Consider the following 18,498-nt stretch of genomic DNA (forward strand, 5'->3'; position numbering starts at 1 on the left):
AAAATTAAAATTAAAATAATAAAATTTGATGTTGAATCTTGAGGGCAAAATGATGCCCTCAAGATTCAACATCAAATCTCATTTTGAGATGAATAGGAAAATAAATTTATTTGTTAAACTAGGCTGATTTTATTTTTATTTTTATTTTATGAAATGCAGTGTCAATTTCACAATGAGTTCCCAAGGCATGAGTGAGCATGAGATGGAAATCCATTCTCATAGTGAGAATTATTCAGAATTTGAACCTGAAAATGAGGGAGCTAACCATGGGGTTGATCCTGGAGCCCAATCTAGTTCTATGGTGAGTGTACTGACTAGTACAGGTTGCCCTTCAGAGTTGTTGGCACTATATGCAAGGGGTCCTTTTGATCCTAAGTCTCCTCTCAAACAATTTGCTTCAAAAATATCTGTACAAGGCACATCACATTCAGGAGGGGGAACAAGGAAGTGGAAGTGCAACATTTGTGAGACTGGATGGTTTGGTAGCATTAGTAGGGTGAATGCACACTTTTTTTTGGACAAGAAAAGGTGTGCAACATTGTAAGTTTTTGGAGGAAGCTAAAAATATAAAGTACAAAATTGATTTTAACATGCTTGGGGGGGTTCCAAATGACACAAATATTTCAATGCCTACAACTTTGTTTGCTAGGGCAGCCCTTTAGCACAGCCAGAATCCACCACATACTTCTCATGCTTCGCAGACGAGAGGAATGATGTTTGGATCTCCATCCACTTCCACTTCTAGTGCTACCAGTGCAGGAAAAATTTGGTTGTAGACACCACAGAGTAACCCCATTATTGATATGTTTAATGTGCAACTAAGAGATGAGATAGATGAATCCACTGGCAAGTTCTTCTTTGCCAATGGCATTCCATTTCATGTTACACGATCTCCTTATTATAGGGAGATGATGGCTATGGTGGTCAAGGGAGGACCATCTTATGTGCCACTAGGGGAGATGAAAATGAGGACCTCGATCTTAGATTAATGCTATTTTAAGATCAATATTTTGATGGAGAAAATAAAGGCATGTTGGGTGGCATTGGGGTGCAGCCTAGTTATGGATGGGTACGCAAACATTAGCCATCGTCCACTCATCAACATCATGGTCACATGTGCAGAGGTTTCATACTTCCTTAGAGAAGTTGATTGTACAGGGCATCATAAAGATGTTGATTTCTAGTTTCAGGTCCTCGGGGAGGCTATTGAGGAGGTTGGGCCACAAAATGTGGTCCAAGTAGTGACAGATGCAATCCATGTGTGTAGCTGCAGGGAGACTCATTGAGGCAGCCTATAGACACATTTGGTGGACTCCATATTGTGTGCATTCAATGAACAATGCACTAAAGGACATGGGGAAGATTGATTGGATTAAAGGAGTGGTCACCAATGCGAGAGATGTGCAGATATTTGAGCTAACCACCCCTAGGGTTCGATCAAACCCTCCATTAGACACAATTCAAACACTTTAATGTATTTAATAATTTATCCAAGTTTCAAAACAAGTTAAGTTCTAATTTATCAAGTATTAATTCAATTCATGGGTTCAAATACATGTACTTTGGTTTACTAAATAGTTCATACCACATCAAGTGGCTCAGACCACTCTTCAATAACACTTAATATTTTCTCATGATCTTCACTATCTAGTCTCCACTTTTGAGACCGCCCGCAACATGGAACTGTATGGAGAATTAGGCCAACAACAATGACCAAGTGGCTATACTGATATACCTTGTTGTCAATTTGGTATTCAGTGAAATGAATCCCATGTTGAATAATTTTAACTTGTTTTAAATATGTCCCTTGCACTACAACTCAGCCTGCATGTACATGTATATAAGAAAAGAGAAATTAAAAATTTGCACGTAAGCTATGTGTACATGTATAAAAAATAAATCATGTGCACATGTGCATGTTTAAAATAATTTTATTTAAATTAATTTAAACGTTCAAATCAGTTCAAACCTGTGGGAAAGGACATTCCATCTCTCATTTCAGATTTTGTTAACTTCTTTCTCTCTTCTGTGCAACACAATAAATAATAACACCTTCTATATTTCTATCTTCTGCTATGACTGCAAAAATATCTCCTACAATTTGAAACACGTTAAATTTAAATTTAAAATGTATGTACTCGATTAAAAACTTATATAATTTATTTACATACGTAAATTTTTTTAAAGGAAATAAATATATATATATAATTTAAATATATGTGTACACATATACCTTTTTTGATCAATCCTGAAATATGGTCATAATCAACAGAAATCAAAGGAATGTCTTCAAATATTTTGTCCTTATTTGAATCCTCATATATGTCAGAAACATCTAGTGGCACCGATTTCCATTCACTAACATATTCAAGCTCTTGGTTCTTGCAATCAACATAGTTTTTCAAAATGCAATCAAAACAAAAACATGAATAATCTCTAGTGTATAATGTATATGGGTGATTATTTGTACTCATGACACAATGCAAAGATCTTGTCCTCTCCACGCTCTTGCATCCATGCATTGATCTTCTATCCACATCTATAATATGTTCATGCATACATGAACATACATATCAAGTTGTTTTAAAACATTTGAACTAGGAACATTAAAAAAAAAAAACATTTTAAAACACTAAAGAGAACATGTACCGGTTATCACCCAAAACACTCTATATGGAATGGGTCTGTATGTTCTTGATGATTATTCACCAGGATAATTAGGTTGCACAAAGTGTTTCTTACACCATTCAACAACATCATGTGCATCATCTATACGAACTCTTGTATAATTTATTTGATGCTTTCTTAGAGCACGTTTCATACAAGCTCTTGCACCATCATGTTCACCCTTTCCATGACCACTCTCAAAAAAATCCAAACATGTGGTATTTTGTCATTTCGATGATATCTAAATAGTGCATAAAATTGCCTCAAAGATTTGAATTTTGTCGCACATCCATCAGACCAAACAAAATATTTAACTATTGTTATGCCTCTCTCTTTCAAATATTCAAAAAACTACTTAAAGCAATGTTGTACAAAAAGTGTGTCATGCTCCTTATCATCACTGATATAGAAGTGGTACTCTTTCTTAATGACATGATTTTCAAATTTACTATCAACACCATCCAAATCTATTTGTGCATGTTGATAACACATGCACCTTACTAGTGATTTTCTTTGAAAAGTAATACTCTGATTGAATCTCTTTTTGATGTGCAAAAGAGTAATTTTATGTGAAGTCCACTACGGATACAATAGTTCCAAGTGGGAAAGTGTCTCTTAATGTATTAAATTGTTCTTCTTTCCACTTGGCAATAAAACCATGGCATATGTATGGTTTTATCAACTTACAAAAAATTTCATAAATGTTTCAATAGGTATCTCCTCTTCTATATAATCTAACCTTGTAGATTCCTTTTCAAATTTTGTGTACTTGTAACTCTTGTAATTTTATATCTTCATCTCTCAAAGGCGATTTAGCCAACTCCATGCATGTTCCATAAATTCCTTTTATGCAATTTATTTGACCGGTTACATTATCATCCGGTTTATCACATAAAATGGATGCTATGAATTGACTTGTTCATTTAGGAGGATCTTTTTCATAATCATCACTATCCAAACACCTGATAGTACAAATCAAATTTTATGTGATAACGACAACAACAAGTTTCGAAGACTTTGTTTACCTTCACTTAATATGGCCTTAACCATTCAAACATGGTTTGTCCAATATTTATATGAGGGTTTGTTTTAGTAAACAACACATACAATTCATGTTTTGTTGTCTCTAACCAATTATTTACATGGAAATCATAACAATCAGGGCCAATCCTTTTCTTAATAACATCTCTACAGTTTGATGAAGAACAAGTATTATCATTCCAAAAACTTGTCACCAAGTTCCTAACAACATCTTCAATTCTATCAAAATGAGGAGCTCTACACATAATTGCCCTATTCTTTTCTGAGGTAGTATCATCCAAACTCTTTCTCCTTTTCACATATTTTGATATTGTCCTTCTACTAAAACCAAACTCGGATGATATTGAAGAGATTTTTCTTTTTTGAGGCAATCTTTCAGTTACTAAAGATGTCAACATCACTCTTCTTGAAATGGTCTTATCTATTGTTCGGGTTTTTTTATGAATGTTCATCAAACCTTTCTTAACATTATCAACAATAGATTTTTGTAGCTGAGAATTTTTCCTATTTTGACTTGGTGTATCTATACCCAACAATTTCAGTGGATCTATTAAATCTTTACGAGTAAGTACAATTGAGAACAATTGAGCTTTCTCTAGTGTAGTATCAAGATTGTTGAAATGAGACATTATTTCTTTTGCTCTTTTATTTATTGACCTCCTTTTAGTATGTCTAGGTTCTTCACTGAGACGTTTCAACTCATCCACATCCATTTTAAGTAAATGATCTAAATTTTTATAATAAATATTTCTCTTCACCTATTTAGCTAGATCCACAATATGCTCATCCATACCTATGGTAGGAGGTAAGGATCCTGACCCCTCTCCTTCAACCTCCATTGGTTCAACTTGGGCAAGCTCCTCCCTATATTCATCAACTATATTGTGTTCTTCAATAGGTTTGTTTGCCTCAACTCCCTCTTGAGAACTCCCTTCTTCTCGAGCCTGTTCTGCATATAATTTAAGATGATAGAGAATATTTTTAATGCAATGAAATTCCAAGTTTAATTTGAAACCAAATTTTCAAGTCATTTAATAAGACCTAAATATTATGTATGAATAATAGGTGGACTATTATGTCATATTTAAGACTTATTATTGTATAATAGGTCCTAATATCACATGTAATAGTTCCTAATATCTGCATAATATAGGTCTTAAGGGGACTCTTGAGTATAATGTGAATTTTTTTTGCATACGTGGTCATATTAAGTAATATAAATAGAACCTATTATGACATAATAGGTTGTAAATTTATGTTACATTTAAGATCACATAATAAGTCCTAATATCAGAGAATAGGTCTTATTATTACTTAATATGACCACGTATGCAAAAACATTTGACATTAATATACTTGACTCCCCTTAAGACAAATATATTATGTGATATTAGGACATGTGTTATGTGATATTAAAGGACCTATCACATGCGATTAAATAGGTCTTAAATATGACATAAGCTAGAACCTATTATGACATAATAGGTCTTATTAATTATGACAATGCATGACCACATATGCAAAAACATTTCACATTATACTTGACTCCCCTTAAGACCTATATTATATGCAAATATTAGGACCTATTATGTATGTGATATTAGGACCTAAATTATGCGATAATAGGTCATTAATTTATCACATACATAATAGGCTCTAATATCTCATAAATATAGGTCTTAAGACCTAGACTCGAATATATTTAATGTGAAATGTTTTTGCATATGTGGTGACGTTATTAAGTCATAATAAGACCTATTATGTCATAAGAGGTTCTATTATGTCATATTTAAGATATAGGTATTATTGCATATAATAGGTCTTAAAATCACATAATAGGTCCTAGTATCACATAATATAGGTTTTAAGGGGACTTGAAAGTTTAATGTGAAATATTTTTTCATACACTTGAAAACAAAGAAGACACAATGTTTGTTTGTTTGAAAGTGTTTGATTGTTTTTGTGAGATTTTGCCAAGATGAAGAGCTCAATGAAAAGTACAAACTAGAGAGACAAAATATAGGACAAGAATAAATTGTATTCTCATCAATAGAACAACTCAAGAAGGCCTCCAATAAGGAAACCTAATGCTCATAAATTCAATGGTAACTATTTTGTTTGCAATAAATTTGGTCATATGGCTAGTCAATGCAGAAATAGGATAAACAATAATGGTCCATCTTTTATCGGTCAATGTTTCAAATAGAACAAATATGGTCATAAGGAAAATGTATGCGGAATTGTGATGAATAACTTTCTAAATAGAAGAAACATCAGATGTTATGCATTTGGTATGTTTGGACATGTTGCTAATCAATATAGAACAAGAAAAAATTAGATGAATTTCAGACTTATGCAAGGAAATATTGTTTGCTATGCTTCCAACAAATCCGGTCACATTGAAAAGTATTATAGAAGTAGAAATATTAATAGGAGGTTGTCTGGAGAGCTAGAGAGAGGAACATGCTCTTTGAGGAGAAAACAGTAAAGGTGGAGAAGATACCAAACCTAAAACATCTCGTAAGCCAAGGGAAACTAGAAGAACAACCCCCACCTCTGGTCCTGCTAAATCTACATGTAAGCCAACAAAACCATCATTCAAGCTAGCTGGTGGAAGTGAGCAGAAGAGGAAATTAGTCAAATCTGTGACCATTGATGAAGAGGAGACTAAATATGATGAGGCAGTGAAGGAAGTGAGGGCCAAAGCTCCAAAAGCCACCAAAATCACAAGGGATAAGATATCCAGTAGAGAAAGGCCTGGTAAGAAATCAAAATTTGAGATTGATGAGGCATTAGAACAAGGTAAATTCACTATTGTACCTCCTATAACATTGGATTAGATTGTTAATGAAGTTGTAAAGAATGGTAACTTAAAGCCACTATCTGAGTGGTATGAAAATTTTGATGAAAATGGAAAGAGAACATTAGAGGAAGCTACAGTAGAGTACATGAATGTATATAGTAAATATTTAGTTGAGTTGATGTCTTTCAATCCTAAGAGTTTGTACAAAGTTTTGGATATGAGAAGAGAAACAACTAAAGTGGAAGAGGAAAGATTGAGAGAGTATGTTCTGGTAGAGCTATGTTTGGTAATAGCTAAGGCAAAGATAGCTAGAATTATCAAGCTAGGTAAACCTAAGTTTCAAAGTAAAACTAGGTTAAATAAGATTATGATTGGTAAGTTGAAGAGATTGTAAAAGATACAGGGTAAATTTTGAGAAAATTTTTGATTGAGAATCAGTATGAAGTTTTCCTTGAGAAATCTCAGGATAATCTAGAAGCTGAGGAAACAAAAGATGATATTTTGGAAGATGCTCCACAATTTAAAGTTCCTAAAGTACAATCAGCTGAGAAACCATAGGGTGATACATCTATTTTGAAATTAAAAGTTGATAATTTGGTAAATGAAAGTGTTTCGATAGATCAGTCAATGGGTGACACTACCTCTGTTATCGATGTGCAGTCAGTTGATCAAGGAAAGGATACTACAAAAGATGAGGGTGAAAAGGTTGCAGGGAATGCAGTTTGGGATAAGGGAAGGGATGATAATCCTTCAAAGGAAGCTGAAATAGAGAAGAGTGCACAGAAGGTAGTGGTCAAGTAGGAAAAAATTTTAGCAAGAGACATTGCAAACAAAATGAAGGGCAAACAAATTATTGATGACCCAAAATTCGTGCAAGGACCACTCAATCTTGACTCTCTGTCACCAATCCAGAAGCTTCGGTTAACATCATTCATGCAATAAAAATATAGTGAAGATCTCTTGAGGTCTCACATTGAAGAAAAAATGTTTCTAACCTTGGCATCTTGTACTTTGAAGAAATTGATGCCCTTAGTTCAAAAGGATCCATCTGATGCACCATCTAGGCATTTAAAGAGCTTGACAAATTTTATAGATTCCTATTTTGGATCTTTTGAGAATTTAGTAGAGGAGAAGGCTCAAAATGAGTTTAATGCTAAAAGGATCTATGCATCAAATAATTCCAATACAAATATCTTCAAGTTTTTGTGAGTTAAGTCTGTGTGTACATATGTATATAGCATTTTTGGCTTGAATTTTTGGGTTTGAGTATCCTGCCTTTGCCATTGATGTCAAAGGGGGAGTGTATACCTATAAAAAATGTTTATCTTAGGGGGAGTTATTTTATTTATTGATTCTTTGGAATTCAATGATTAGATCTTTGGTTGCAATGTACTGTATTGGTCTGACACTTAGTCATTTTTCACTAAGTGTTGCCATCAATGCCAAAGGGGGAGATTGTTGGAAAGAGACACTACATGTTTGTTGAGATGTTGTCATTGATGGAAACTCATATTAGATATTATTAGATATGGCATCCATAATTCATGTTTTCATCATTCTAGAAGATTGATTGAGTATTGATGAGGTCTAGTGGATACAACAAGACATCCGATAGACTGTACATTGTTTTGGTTGGAAAACCATTTTGGTTGAACATTTTTCTTTGTGGATCTTGAAAATGCATTATGGATGTGTAATATTCCTTATTCTAGGTTTGTGGCCTCTAGTGAAGAGTTCTGCATAAGTTGGAAGATATGGTAGTCATGTTTCTGGTAAGAACGGTGCTTATCAACAATAACATGTGGAAATTCATTATGTGGATCGTGCAGATAGATTTTGGTAATTTTTTGTTTGTTTGAGGATGATGAATTTGGGAAGTGTGTGGACAATTTTTTTTATTCTGCATAATTGGTTTTGATCAGATTGAGTTGACTTGTGTACATGTTTTATCTTTTGTGTCGTGTTCTTGAAGCCGACATGATGAAGTTCTCAACTGGTGATGCTAATATATAAGACAAGATTATTTGATCATTTTGGAGACCTATAAGTGTTTTTAAAGTGTGTATGAGAAATTATGCATAGTTTCACATTCACAAAGTGAAGATTTGTGCTCCAATATGATGCAGAATATCAGAATAGAGAAGTGTTGCAGAGTTAAGTAAGATACAATGTTTTGTGCTTAACCAAAACTATTTTTAGCATATGTAGATGTTGTTTGTCAGTTCATACATTTTATTTATCATATTTAATCATTTTGTAAGGCAGTGATCCTTCCAAGGTTGTAGCCCTTATTTGTAATTGAGCAGTGAGCTCTAGGCAGTGTGCCTAAATGCATGTTCTTTCCTCTTATGTAATATTTTTATACTTATAACAGAGTAAAATAATTTTTGGATTTGAATCCCACCGTGGTATTTCTCTTAACCGGTTTTCCATGCAAAAATATTGGTGTTATGGTGTTGTCGATTTATGCTTTGTGTTTCTGCACTTCACTTTTCTTCATTTGCATTAAATGGTTGAAAGATCAGGTTGACAAAGTTAAGAATTGTGCAACACTGATTCATCGCCCCCTCTTAGTGTTCCTTAATTCCAGCACATAAAGGCCAACTGCTCAGTAGCATTCTGCAATCAACTATTAAATCTAAAAAGAAAAATTTGGATAAGAATCCGCAGGGATAGGAAATGCAAGTATCTGCAGGACTGTCTTCCAGAACCAAGGAGCAGGAACCAAGAGAAAAGTGAGACAAAGAGCATCTTGAAGGATCTCGAAGAAATCAATAAAAAATATCATTGAGAAAAATTTTGAGCTTATGGAAGCTCTTGGTTAGTTTTTTGGTAGGATTCTGCAATTTTTTACTGTTATTTCATAGTTGGGCTCTATGCGATGTTTCCCCTGTTTTTGTCTTTTTTGGGCCGTAGGCTTTAGATTGTTTCAATACTATTTAATTTTTTGATTTTGCATTAGGGTTTTGGGTCCCTATAAAACCCATTCTATCTTAATCAAAAACATAATATCAAAACAAGGTTTTAGAGGAAAAGGAATTGGAAATTTTGAACAAGGAATTTGAGTCCCTATAAACCCTCCTACAGAAACTAGTACCTAAGGTTTATGACATTATCTGATTCACCTATGAATAATCTTATTAGAATTAAAAAATTTAAGGATTATCTTGCAAGACATAAGACTTATCATCCATCTAAGGTTGCTTCTTCATCAGACGCTCCTTTTTATTCATATCGTCAAACTCATGACCATCATGCTAATGATTGTTCGAATTTTCAAAAAAGTATGCAAGAACTTGTTGATAATGGAACTATTAAAATCACAGTTGAAAATCCATCTTCTTCTAACAACCCTTGTCCTACATCACAAGAGACAAGGCGCAATCCTATTGATGGCCAAGGAAATTAGTTCCTAAAATCTTTTGGAGATTGAAGTATAATAAAAATGTTGTTTTTCCATTCGTTAAAATTAATTACAATTCCAAGCATAAGAAAGGTAGTGAACATTTTCTTTTTCAGCATAGTTATTCTCATTCTCTTGGAAAATGCAAATCATTTAAAACATTTATTCAAGACCAATATGATAGGGCTTGTATAGCTCTTACAACTAATTTGGCACTCTTTCTTGGTGAAGAGGTAGTGCCTTAGAACTCCATTCACCCTTCATGTAGATCCTCGCCCTATGACACAAATAGTTAATATTATTTGGGGATATTTTTCATAAGAGGTGATTCTATTTGAAATATAGTAAACTTGGGGCCCAACAACATATTTCATTCTTTCCTCTTATCATATTCCATCTCTATATCCAAGGTTTCACTAATCCCTTTAGAGGTTACATTTTTCATGCTTTTATGTACTTTCCTGAAAGGAATGGCATGTCTCTTATGATTAATATCTCCTTAGGTAAGTATGTGATCCTTCTTATAATTCTCTCTTTCTCTTTGAAGATTACATTTTCTTTAGATTTGCATTTTACATATATTAATGTCTTTTCTTGCATTGAATATTCCTTCATGTGAGTATATTGTGCATTTGTTTATGTATTATCTCTCCTTAGAGGTTGTGTAATTATTCTCATTGTCTTTATGCTTGTGGGGCAATGATTTCTCTCTTATCCTTTCTAAGGATCCACTTTTTCTTTGTTGAGTGGTGTTTGCTTATGATTTGATGTCATTCCTTGTGTGAAATTTTTTATTTGCTCAAGGATTCTCTCTTATGAAAGAGGTGTGTATCCTTGGCTACAACCTCTTTTTAACTTGGAAATTTATGTCTATTATAAAATTACCCCTCACATTGGGTTAAAAAGTATGTTACCCTTCACCAAGAAGCCCTTTACCTAACAATAGGAGGAAGGTAGGCATTCTTGTTCTCCTTTCCCTCTTTTGGTAGAAGATGTTATATTTGTTCAAGAAATCCTATTGGGGGTAGATGTCTTTTGATAAAGGATCTCTTCTCTTCCAAGGATTCTCTTCACACTTGTTGCAATATATCTCTTTTTCAACTATCTTATCCTTGCTTCTAAGAGTATCTCCTCTTTAGCTTGATTTTATGAACATTGTTATCTAAAGGATATCTCGTTGGTGTTGAAGGTTGGGTGTGCTTGTTCTGGATTCCTTAAGAAATCAACATAGGGCTATGTTGACATCTTAAGGGGGGGCATACATATCGGCTTATTTGAAACACATTATACTATATTTTTCCAATGTCTTAAATGGGGTGTTCATTATACTATATTTTTCCAAAGATACCATGCTTGTTTATAGTATGGTCTTTTCAAATAGAAGAAATTATGGTTGGACAAGGTGAGTACAGTCCTAATGATGAGATTTGTGCACATTGGTGTGAACCTCAAAAAACATTAATGGTTGACATGTATGAGTATTTAAGGTAGGGTGGGTAGGTGGCATGACTCCCATGACAATCGTAGAGGGCAGGATATTCATTGAATCCAATAAGGATTTTGACAAAACCTGCAAGTTTGAGAACAAAGGGGTTAAGTTGATGGGGCAAGACAGGTGGTGATACAACCTGCAAGTGTTTGACAACAAAGGATTTTAGATTCTAGGGTGTGGCTATGGTAATGGCTTAGTTAACTTTATTCTCAACACAACTTTAAACAACAACTGGATTTTTTACGAGCCATATCTGAAGAAAGCATGTGAAATATTCATTTATGCAGATGGTGGAATTTATGCTGGGGAAGGAATATATGGAATCAAAATTCTAACATAGAATCAATACAGGCTTGGTTTATTTTCTCCTCGCCTAACATTAAGTGGGTAATGAGGGCATGTGCTAAGGAGGAATGCAAATTCAAAATGGAGACCTTCATGGCCAAGGCCAGGGGAAGGATTTGTTTCTACAAGTGGTGAATGGATCCACTCTACTCAATTTGTGCCACCATTGAGACCTTTCTTGATTTCGGGAGTGGATATGGACCAAGAGGCTTTTTATGGATGACACACAGGTGGGTTGGGATTATATTAAGGATTATCTAAGATGTAGAGAGAGGTTGGTGGAGGTGTTCAGATTGGAGGAGCTGAAGAAAATGAAGAAAAAGAGCATGTTCAAGGAGGACTACTAGCTCAATTCCAAGAAGCCAATGATTTGAATTTTTGTAGGATAGTTTTATCCTCGTTATATATTATAAATCTATAGCTTAGTAGGATTCTCTATTAAATGTTTAGTTTAATAATAAATGGAACTTAGATTGAACGAGTATTTCCTATGGACAATCTTTTTGTTTAGGTGGTTTAAATATGTGAGTATGATATTTTAGATGGTGTTTGAAGTAACTAAAATTGTGAATCGGTTGTACCCTTTTGATAGTTTACTATAATATATAATATTTACCAATATTAAAAAATAATACTTATCATAAAATTGACTTAATACTTAACATAAAATAATGTTTGCAAGCACTAAAAGATGAAAAAGATGGACTCGAGTGGCATGCAAAGCAAGATAAGCAATTGTAGGGTTTTTCCTGATTCTAGAGAATCTAACGATGATGAGGATGATGATGTGTTTCATCCTCCTCCTTTGTCATATGTGCTCTCTACCCTATGCCTTGTTTTGTTGGGGTGTGTATTTGGGTTCAGTCGTGTCTGGGTGTCTTGCGGCTAGGGTCTTTCTAGGGTTGTTGCTTTTGGTGGGGGAGTTGCCTTTTCTATGGGCTTCAACTTGCCTTTGCTAAGGGGATTTTGCTAGGGGAATTTCCTTTCCCTTTTCTTCAAGCTTCGAACTACCTTTGCTATGGAGTTTTTTTGGCTAGTGCATGCCTTCTTCTTCCTTTCATGTTATGAGGTTTGGGTTGCTCTATTCATGGTCATGTTATGTTCTCTTTGTCTACCAACCCTCTATGGATGGTGTCTTTGGCATGGCCATGTGTCTAGTGTGGGCTCTTCTTGGGACTTTCGATCTAAAGGGGTTGGTGTTTTTTCTGGGCTCTTTCTCTTGAGCTACCTGTGTTCATTTGGTTTGATTTTTTGGTGGTGTCTTTGTTTGGGATTTCTCCCCTTAGGATTTTTTTGTGGTGGTTTCTTTTCTCTTGAGGGTTTTCCTCTTTCCTAATCTTTGGGCCATGAGCTTCTATGGTTTTTGTTTTATCTTTTGAACCTTTTCTTCTATTTTTCTATCTCTCTTCCTTTTTTCTCCTATTGAGGTGGAGATCTCATCACTGGGGCTTGCTAGTGTTTGGGTGTCCTTCCTTCTTTTCATCTTCTTGGTTGATCCTATTGAGGTGGGTAGATCTTCTATTGAGGAGGAGAATGGCTTGGTGGATGATGTTGGTAGGAGCTTGTTGGGGGCTTCCACTGCCCTATTTTTGGTGGATGAGTTCCTTGCTGCTATGATCACCACACTTTCATTTTTCTGCCATCTTTCTCCTATGAAGGTGGAGACCTTGGTGGAGCCAAAGTGCTTGGTGAGTGACTGGTTTATGTTCCTGCTTCTGTTAAACATTTTGTAAGCCTTTCTAAAACCCAGTTTCCCAACATATTTTTAATGTCCTTATTTGGGTCTAGAAATGATGGCTATGGGAGCAATTTTTAATCTCATTATTTTTTTGAAAAGGTTTTGGGAGCTTTTTAAAAATCCAATCACCCAGATGGTTTGTAAATATTTCTAGTTTATTTTTTGGGGTCTTGAGGTTTTGGGAGCCTTGTCAAAACCCATGTTTCAGGTTAGGGGAGCCTTTCAAAACCCTTTGTTCATGTATCTCTGGGTTATGAGAGCCTTGTCAAAACCCATGATTTTAGGTTATGGGAGCCTGGTAAAACACTTATTTCAGGTTATGGGAGCCTGGTAAAACACTTGTTTCAGGTTATGGGTGCCTGGCAAAACCCTTTGTCTATGTGTCTTTGGGGTCTCCTATTTGTTGGCTCCAACCTATTTGGTGGTTCAACTAGTTCTTTGATGTTCATTCTCTAGTGTTGGGCTCATGTTTTCAACTGATGTTAGTCTAATTCATATCTAGTTGCAACATTGCTCTTCTTGTGGGTTTTGGATCATTGTAAAATCCTTCTATATGGGGTTTTGAGTTCCCCCAAAACCTGTTTAACCTCATCAAAAATAATGTTTGCAAACAAACGTTGCCGATGTCTCTAAAATGAAACTACCACACATTAAAAAAAGAAAAGAAAAAATAAATATTATCTTAATGATAATGAATTTTCATACAGTTTTAAATCGTAAACTTTATAATTAATCTCAAATTAATTAATTAACAAGGGCTCATTATATTGTTTTAGATTTGTTTTATGTTCTTTTTCTTTATTAATGACTTAATGTTGTAAATGCATTTATCTTTATTCGTTTTATTAAAAAATTAGCAAGGAACAAATGTAGAAAGAATTTGGACTTGGGCAACCCCAAAACCTTATAAGATCAAAATATTTGGTTAAAATTTAGATTTTTTTGGCAAAAAAATATTTGAAAAAATCTTTTCTATTTAATAGAGAAGGAAATCTCTTTAAAAAAGAAAAATGACCATGAAACTTTTACTTAGTTTTTTTTTACAAAAGCTCTTGTTGCCACTCTATGAATAATTTAAACTTGAATTCTAAATTCTGTCATTAGAATGATGTCATTCTCATCTTCTATTTCTATTCTTCTTAATGAACTACCTTATTTCATGTTAGTGTAAAACACTTATTAATAGTACTAGTTGTGTTGAAATCATATAAGCATTCAATTCACATGGTCTTGAAACATTATAATAAAATTTCAAATGGAATTTTAATGAATTATGTTTTAAATATGAAAAATTATAAAAAAACTTACAAAATTAAATTAATATAATATTTTGAAAAGGAAATTTTTTTTTTGCTATTTGATGTCAAATATAATACATAGAAATAAAAATAAATACAAATTGAAAAAATACATAAGATTGAAAAGAAAAATTATATTTTTATTTATGTAAAACACAAAAGACTAAATGATAGGGTTTCTTCCCTTTCAAAGACACAAATACAATCATAGTGACAGCATAGAATATCATAAGAATACAATCTTTGAGGTGTCCTCTTGATTGATTTTGAATAACTCAATAATTCAAACTAATATGTTAAGCAAAACAAATGAAATTTATTGAATCTTGAGTATGTAAAATGACATGTGAGAGCACAAATGTTTTCAAATTTATTGTTGATCATTTTTACATTTTTAATTTTTATAATATTTATGGTTTGTGCATCTTGATATATTCTTAAATATTTTCTAGTGTTTTTTAAAATGAATAATCTCATTTAACCTATGAAATATTGTTTGATAAATTGAATTTGAATAAATTTATAAGAGTTCATTGTATTCTTTAAGATTTTCATTATATATAACTTAATGTTTAAAATATATTTATATTTATTCATTTTATATATTTTAAAATATTTATATTTAAATAGAGTTTGCATCTTAATACATTAATATGAAATGTCCTTTTCAGAGATAGAAATTAGCTAATGAAAGATTAAATTTTTTATCATATTTAACACAAAATTGATAAATTGTACTTTGAATAAATTAATAAGGGTTCATTGTATTTTTTAGATTTTCTACATACTCTTTTCTTCATTGATCACTTAATGATTTAAATGCATTTATATTTATTGGGTAAACGTACAAAGTTGGGTCCCAATCCCGCAGAAGTCTACGGGTTGGGAAATGAACCCGCTAGAAACGGGTGCCCGATTTTTACAAATCGGGCACCCATTTAGCGCCTGTTTATTTCAAATCGGGTGCCCGATTTGAAAAAAATGGGTGTCCATTTTTTAAATGTATTTTTTTTTTTTTTTAACCATTTTCCATCATTTTTACTGTTTGGAAAATGAGTAGGCATTTCTGAGGAGCACGGGTACCCATTTTTTTCACCTTAGCTAACCCCCTAGACCATTTTTACCTCCTTCCAAGTATTTAGTTTTATTTTTTATATTCTATTTTATTTATTTTTATTGTTTTTCATAAAAAAATGTTAATGTATTGTTATTTTTTAATTTTTATGTTTTAAAGTTTGAAAATCGTCTTTTATTTCATGTTTAAAATAGTTTTCAGTTTTCAAATATTGCAAAAAACATGAATAGTAAAAACCGTAGGAAAAAAACAAAAAACATGAATAGTATTTAAACTGTAGGAAAAAAACAAAAAACATAAACATAAACGAACAATAAACATTAGACGCAAAAAACAGACAATAAACCCTGAACAGAAAAACAAACAATAAACATTAGACGCAAAAAACAGATAATAAACCCTGAACAGAAAAACGAACACTAAACCCTAAATAGAAAAAAATGAACAAGTCCCAGGAGAAATTTGACTATCTTGGTTGATTAACCCTAAACCCTAAACCCTAAACCCTAAATTATAATTTTTAATTATAATCTTTAATTAAAACCCTAAACATTGGATTAAGATTCAATAACTTGGCAATATACCATGATTCCTAGCTCAAGAAAACATTTAGAGTAACATGTATGTTATCAACCACCTTAGGCATTCGTAATGGCAGCTATATTTAGTGTCAAAAATTTTAACGTTTTCATGTCCTAAGAAATTGAGTTGGACACCATGGATTAATGTTCCTTAACTATTATTGAGGTTTGATAAGGATTCTATTAAAGGAGAATTATAAGTTTTAAATAAATGGTTTTAATTTCATTAGATTAGTGTTTATTTTGTAGAATGCTAATTTAATGGATTAGTAATAAAGGTGGTGCTATAACATTTGAAGGAGTGTTATTGGTGCTTATGGTATTAAATGGTGCTTAGTGATCAATGTTTTTCCTAGCAGTGTTGTATCAAATGGAACATATATTTAGTTTTTGATTGGAGCTTGTAGAGTTAAATTTAGTTTTTTTTTGTTATAGGAGAGTGTATTTTTCCATTGGATTGGATGATAAGTATAATAAACATAAAGAAAGGAAAGAATCAAAAACCCTGTAATAATTTATTTTACAAAAGGTTTAACCAAATCTTTATTTACAAATCAAAATAAACTCTAGGATTCATGAAAGTTGCACAAGAAGAGACAAGTATGGAGGTAGGTAACATCACAAAAAAAAATTATATCTAAGAGGGGTTTTTCTTCAACCTAATTATGTTCATTATTAATGTAGGGTTATGAAAATGGATCTTAAGACTCCTTTTAATTATGGACATGAAAATTGTTAAGGTAGAATCAAGGTAGGGTTGTCTAAGAAATGTTTGTTGATTTCTCGAAAGGATTGGACTTAGTGACCTACTTTCCTCAAATGGAAAGCAAGAAAGTATAAATAGAAGGTGCACATCAAGAGTTTGAGGTATTGCAATCTTATTGTAGCAATATTAGTAAAGTGTTGGTTGGTTTGCAAAATGCACATGAAAATAGTAGACTGTGTGTTGGAAGTGAATGTATTATATTATGTGAAAGCATTAATTGAAATAGTAAAATAAGAACCAACAAGAAGGGAGAGTTGAGGGTGGTGTCTATATAGGGTAGATGAGTTATGTATTCTAATATATGACAAATTTTCTTGGATAGGTTTCATTATAAACCCCACTAAATTACTTAAAAATTTACACGTCTATATAAATTTATTTTGCCAAGTATATATTAAATTAAAAAATTAATTATATATTTATATGTGTATGTATCATTTTACATTTAGAATGAATTGATTCTAAATTTTTTATGATAATTGCTTGTATTTCATTACCAAATGTTTATTCTAATTGATATAATTGATGTACATAATTAAAATATATTTTGAAAATTATTTAATATGTAAATAAAAGTTGATCTTAAGTAAATAAATTATTTAATATGATATAATGAATTTCCTCTTAAGTATCACCATCGAAGGGTATGTGATCTTCATCTACAAAGAGAATGAAACAATCTACAATAGGATCCTCTAGGAATGGAGAGATATGAGGGTCTCCATGGATCTCCTAAAGTCTATTCCAAAGTGTGTGGGGGAAATCAATATCCAATGCAATACACATAGAATCATGATCTTGATACTAGATCAAATCACTCCTACATGGTCAATGATGTTACACCAAGATTATATATTTTCTAGTGTTTCTAGTTTAGGTATGACTCCATACATAAAAGGAAAATGATTACACCACCTAAAACTTATGAAGATACCATTTTACAAAAGAATCATAGTTATCCCTTTCGAATTTTACCACAAAAGGATGAATAGAGAAACCTATGATACCTCAAATAAAACCTTAAAAAATCAGTAAAATCAATACATATAAAACATATCAAACAAATTCATCTCATTTAAGACGGTCATTTTCAAGTGCCAAGATGTCCAAGTAAATGACTAGAATGTGAAATCACAAAAAATGGTCATTTATTCAAGCTTCAACTTAGTGTAGTACTACTAGTTGCGATCACTAAATCATCCAATGATTCTAGAAAAGAACACAACAAAGTAGTACATGTATTGACAAGTTCATAGATATAACTTATGATTATTTTTATGATTTTGATG

This window comes from Cryptomeria japonica, chromosome 4 (genome assembly GCF_030272615.1).
Source record: "Cryptomeria japonica chromosome 4, Sugi_1.0, whole genome shotgun sequence".
Lineage (NCBI taxonomy): Eukaryota > Viridiplantae > Streptophyta > Pinopsida > Cupressales > Cupressaceae > Cryptomeria > Cryptomeria japonica.